This window comes from Priapulus caudatus, unplaced genomic scaffold (genome assembly GCF_000485595.1).
Source record: "Priapulus caudatus unplaced genomic scaffold, Priapulus_caudatus-5.0.1 Scaffold56, whole genome shotgun sequence".
Lineage (NCBI taxonomy): Eukaryota > Metazoa > Priapulida > Priapulimorpha > Priapulimorphida > Priapulidae > Priapulus > Priapulus caudatus.
In genome coordinates, this window is record NW_014577117.1 from 444,639 (window position 1) to 451,245 (window position 6,607).

Sequence of the window (6,607 nt, forward strand, 5' to 3'; positions counted from 1 at the left end):
ATCATATTTTTATGACGTTGAGAAAAAGAAGTTGTGTGTGTGTGTGTGTGTGTGTGTGTGTGTGTGTGTGTGTGTGTGTGTGTATATATATAAATATATGTGTGTGTGTGTATATCACGAGTAAATAATCTCAAAGAGATGGAATTATTTACTTCTGATAGTTAGTTAGATGTAAATGTAGATATGAATATAAATGTGTATCATAGTAAGAGCATGACTAATATCAAGAGCATATAAAGAAGTCGTAAAAATATAATAAGAATAATAAGAATATATAAGAAGACCTCTTTATATGCTCTTGCTAATATATAGTATTGATATACACTCGGTAATAATAAATATCTATTACGTACACTTCTTAGTAGGCTTATCATACCCCATGCATCTTACATAGCGGGGTTCTCGATGTCTGCTTTAGGCTTGCTGTTAGCTGGTTAACTAGGTCCGCTGCACAGGTTCATATAACCCACGCATGCACTCGATCATACATATACATGAGCACATATATATATATATATATAAATAAACCAGTGTGATTTCAAAGCATTACGCGACGAAAATGATTCATCCCCATCTTTAAGATAATCTGAGATGGCTTCCTTTCTTTTCTCTTACGTATTGACCAAGACAGCGTTGCAGCGATTGTATAAATGGCAGATGTAATAAATCAATGCAGCCCTGGCTGTTTGGGTACGAAATACGACGTTAAAACGTCCGGCTGTGTAAAGAAACCAGTGCGTTCTTCCTAACGCCCTGCCATCGGTGTAGGCGGACTAAGAAGACGCGGGCGCGCGAGAGAGAGGCAGAGACAAACAGAGAGAGAGCGAGAAAGCGAGCGAGTGAGAGAGAGAGGGAGATCGAGTGAGAGAGAGAGAGAGGACGAGAGAGTGAGTGAGTGAGAGAGAGTGTGAGAGAGAGAGAGAGAGGGGGGAGAAAGGGAGGGAGAGAGATCATTGCTGAATTGACTCCCTCCAGCGTTCATTAACTACGCATGGCGACGACCGTGCATTGTTGGCTCGCATCGCTATACACAATGAAGCAATCGCCGACACGACCAACTCATAAAACTCGGGAAGAAACGCATAAAGCGCGACCGTTACGTTGCCTCTATGCGCTCGAAATGACAAATATCTCTAACGCTTTCTCCTGCTTAACGCGCACTGGCGATTATTCGCTACGGGATAATACAATTCGCACATACTTCGACGCTATTGTACCGGCTTCGTTATTAACCCGCTAGAACGTATCCGCTGCTATTATACCCGTGTATACGGCACGTTCGTCTTACAGTCATTGATCCTCGTCAAACATACTCGAATAATACTCGTGGATGTTTGCCTCCGGCCCGTAGTGACGGGCGGATGACGACCAGTATTAATTGCTGTTTGCGCTCGAGGTTGAAGCCGCTTTTTGATACACAGCACACCTGCGTCCAGAGCATGGTCTCCACGCTTGTGCGATCGTTTTTTTGAAAAACTGCGATGTGGTTGGCGAATAAGTGAACGAATCATTCGAAAGCAATATAATTAGTGATTGTAAGGTAAAGTAATGCAATACCATTTTCCGGAACAAAAATAATTACAGTTTAATGCAAAAAGAAAGAATGTAGTATCAGTAGAGAAAGTAGAGACAGTAAGTAGCGATAACAACTAGACACAGTGTAGTAGAGACAGTGCCAGTTTGTATGGGATATTATTTCCTTTAAACAACTAGAAACAGTGAAGTACAATTGGAAATGAATGTACGTTGAATAAATATGCTATATCACACAATTATTCTAAATGTATGCAAGGAGTAACAATGTGGTACAATTGTTAGTAAAATAAATAGAAACAATAATTATAGTAGTAGATTACTGCATATACTTATAATAAATACTTTTAGTGCATGACGTGATGAATCGCTGCAATCTCATTGGATAACGCAGCAGGCATTATGAAGAGATAGAAAACACTATGACACTATCGTACTACACTATCGTAAACACAATGCGTTATAATAACAATGCGGTGCGCTAGCGATACCGCTCGGGCACTATTCCTTCCCTCAGCAACACTATGAGAGCATAATGCCCCCAACAGCAGGCATTAATATATAAATAATCAATATAAGTAGAACACAAAATATCGTCGAGTCATTATCTTTATCGATAAGGCTTTTACCTGTTTATTCTGAAAATCCTCATATAAATTACACTAAACAATAAACTATCTGGAAAACATGTTATTGACGTTAATTGCCCAGATTTCGTTACCGTGCGTTATACTTTGTTGCTGTAAATACGAAGCAATTATTTGCCCGTACAACGTAATGCTAATTAACGCTGTGATTGTGGGACAAGGATATTATACCTCGTGAATTTCTATCTGCAGTGAATGTCATGGCGAACGATTTCCCCGCATGCGGGCATGCGTGCATGCGTGCGTGCGTGTGCATACGCGCGTGCATGCCTGCACGTATACGTGTAGGGGCTAGTCGTACTAGCTAGCTTTAGCAGGAAACCCCGATTTTCGTGGACGATCACGAGACTGTTGACACCGGAGGGAAGAGTAGAGCAGTTACCTTGGTGACGAAGAGGAAGCCAGCATCGCGACGGCTCCATCGATCCAACGGCGCAATTACGTCTGCTGATGAGATTTTCACCTGTTCTTGCGCTATCGGGGTGTATCGGGTATTAGGTGCTCTTTTCCAATGCACTTCCTTTGCAAACCTGACGGAAAAGCGGAGAAAGCATACAAGTATTCGATAGAAAATGCATAATAGACGAGCGCGCAAAAACGGATGATGCTTTATGAATGGCAGCGCAGATTACTTTCAGGAAACTCGGCCACCTGGTCGAGGTGACGTCTAAAATAACATTTTCTATTTTCCATGATATCTGACGGTGGTATTAATAACAGGCGAGGTAGATGCAACGTGTTATCTTCTTTAATCGTTTATACTAAGCATAGAAATATATAGATAGCTTAATTAGCCCAGTAGGGGATTTCTATGATATTAATAGTGCACACGCCCAGTGAAATGCAGGTAAACAATAGGAATTTTTATTTGGTTAAAGCTACTCGCCGTGGGTCAATAAACAGCGTTGTTAATCTCTCGTACAAAATGGCGTCGTACAAATTCATTAGCTATAGTTCGTCGTAGCGTAGTCATTCCAGCATCCATTGCAGCGATGAGTATGCGGTGTGATGAGTTTTCAACAGTTGTATCATGAGCCAGAACAGCAATTTACTTGCGTGTGTTGTACGGCGATGATTAGTTATGGGAGTAATTAATCATTACGAAACTACTCGGATAGGCACGCGATCTAAGCTGTAAAACAGAAATTACGACTCAATTACGTGCCACCGCGGGCCTATAAACAATTCCCACGCATAGGCAGGAGTACATATAATCCAGTTGTTACTCGATCGCGCAGCTGTTACTCGCAAGCGGCGTTTATATAACGGCGAAGCATTACTACTTTCAGTATACCATGTAGTTGCTTACGATGTAACATCCATAGAACTACAAAAACAATAGCTATAGGCCCCCTACATCTATCATGTAGTCGCTTACTATGAAACGACTACAGAACTACAAAAACAACAGCTATACAGCTACCACGTAGTCGCTGACTATACAACGATCACAGAACTACAAAAACAACCACTGACATACATCTACCGTGCATGTAGTTGCTTACTCTTGTTACTATGCAATGAGTATGTTTGGGCTCACGTGTGTTTCATGATAGGCAAAGACAAGCAGATTACATTACGCGACCACATCAATGTCATTTATTTATTTAAATAATTTATTTAAGTAGCTGTATGTATATTGTATTATTATAGGTCAATCTCACACATCTCAAGAGTGCGTTAAGATATATTTAAACGTGCACGATAAATTACTGTAAATAGGTAAATTACCGTAGTACGATAATGTACTCGCGCATGTACCCACATTTTGTTTCGCAATAAGTCGAGGAAAAAGAATCTCCGATGTTGATGTTATGCATATGGTTCGCGCTTGTGTCTTTATAGATTGACAGTTTGTGATGTGAAGTGCTTGGCCTCGTAGATTTATGCGCACAAATCCAATGTCAATCAGGCAGTGCCGACGAATACCGCCAGCAACGTAGAGCATTTGGCTTTCAGCAACGATTTAACAGTAACGAAGAACGAGAAGTCTCTCTCCCTCTCTCTCTCTCTCTCTCTCTCTTTCTTTTTCTCTCTTTCTATTTTTTCTCTCACTCTTGGAGTTGAAGATGATTATACCGCTAGATGGCTCATTCGTGCGCTTCCACTCGAATTCTCGCGTAGATTTAGACCTATTCGCCGAAACGCCGGTTTGCGAAATCGCGAATTCAATCACGATCTTTTCTTCTGGCGAGTAATTGAGTGTCAGCTGTGCTCTCGGTCAAATGATCGCTCGCTTCGGGGCTGGTTAGTTTACCGACGGGCTGCTTTAAAGCGTCTAAAACCCTCTAAACGTTATAGAATTGCCGATAAGCAATTCCGAGTTAGTCGGGCGCTGTACGCTGTCAGTCAGTACGGAAAGTCGCAGTGAGTATTTCTACCAAGTGGCCGCTCTATACGGTGCTTATAATACAGTATTTTTCAGCGGGAGAGGTTTTTTTGAAGCCGCTAAGAACGGGTGGCTGTTGACAGAAGTGGCCGCGAACACTCGCTTTATTGTGCGTTGATATTTAGAGGGGAACGACGGGGAATTGCCCTATCCGTTATTCGCGTGATGTTGATTTGTTTCAAGTATGATTGGAGATTGGCTGAGTGTTTAAGGTTTCTATTCAGCTTTAGCTTGTGTGAGTGCCTGCCTGCCTGCCTGTCTGCGTGCGTGCGTGCCTGCATGTGTGCGTGTATCTGTGCGTGTGCGTGTACGTGTGTGCGTGCGTGTGCGTGAGCGTATGCGCGCGTGTGTGTGCATATGTGGGCCTGTGTGTTTATTGAATCACGAGTCTTTCGGAAATGGTTTGTTTTAATGACAAAAACAGCTTTTGAAGAAGGCAACGTTGTAAAAATCCACCCATCTACTGATACCGACACTGCTACATGCATGCGCCAGCAAATTGTTGGTATGAATGATGCTGTGAAACACCTGAGAGATATGGTATTACAGGAGGCCAGCCATCAGCGCTACATCTACAGGTTGTGTGAAGCATCATGCTCTAGAACTATAGCCCTCCGCTCCGCCACAGAACTGTGGCGGAGCGGAGGGCTATAGATCTAGAGCTATGAAGCATCATGCACTCTACGGTAGCGACCAGCAGACCATTACCTCCCACTCTCATCATTCACACCATGTCCCCGCAGTTCGCTTAGCCGATATTTGGCATTATCGATTTTGTAAAGATATTGTATACAACATTTACACGAAATCGATAAAGTAATTAAGAAAAGAAGGGCTCGCTCGATTCATTTTCACACGTTTTGTAACACGTGGACTCTACCGACGCATTGAAATCCCACATAATGTAGTAAATTAAAATGGATAATAAAATGGAGAAATTAGTGTGAACACCCACCTCATTTTTCTTCACGTGCACATTCCTGTATCACCCGATGTATGTGGACGGACAATATCACTCGCTCCCACTCATCTCTGGCCGTTAGTTGGCATTATCGATCAGTGCAGGTCTCTGATTGCCCAGTTTACGAGGGTATTGCTTTAATACAGCTCAGCAGCGTCGGACTACAGCCACTTTCTCGTCTCTGACTAAGAAAAACTTCTCTCTGAGCTTCAGTCGATGTAAGCCTATCAGCATTGAAGCATCGAAACATAACCGTAACTCTAAGCGTATAATAATTAGAAACATTTCGATTCCCACTCGTAAAGATAACAAGAGTAATAAGCGTAACGGGAGAAAAAAATACACATTGGATGATGATGATGATACGATGGTGGTTGCGCATAAAGCATTAGACACTGTATTAGCATTATAGTGTTTCATTGATTCTCTACTACGCATCAGTTACATGTATCGAAGTACAGGTTGACACACGTTTTATAAGAGAACATATTAGCTATATATTAGCTATACTTAGGTAAGCAAGCAAACAAGTGGGCATGCAGGCAGGCAGGCAGGCGGGCAGGCGGGCAGGCGGGCAGGCAGGCAGCGCAGTGCGTAGGCAGGGGGGCTGAGCGGCGCAGGCCATGCAGGCAGCATGGAAGGCTAGGGTTAGTGTAGGTAGGTAGGTAGGCTATGGTAGGTACGGATAGCGTACGGTAGGTAGGGTAGGTAGGTAGGTATGGTAGGTGGTAGGTTTAGGGTAGGTAGGGTAGGTAGCGTAGCGTATGGTAGCGTAGGTAGGTAGGTAGGTAGGTAGGTATTTATGGTAGGTAGGCCGCGCAGGCCGGCAGACAGGCATGCCAGACATAGCGAGGCACGGATAGTAGGAAGGAAGGCTTAGGTAGGTATGGTAGGTAGCGTAGGTAGGCTAGAGTAGGTGGTAGGGTTATGCGTAGGTTTAAGGTAGGTAGGTAGGGTAGGTTAGTAAGGTCGTGAGATGTGGGTGGGGGGTAGCGTACGTTAGGGCTAGGCTAGGTGAGTTTTCGGGGTCTCTGATAGAAAACCAGTGCTATATTTTCAATTAACCAAGAAAATGGA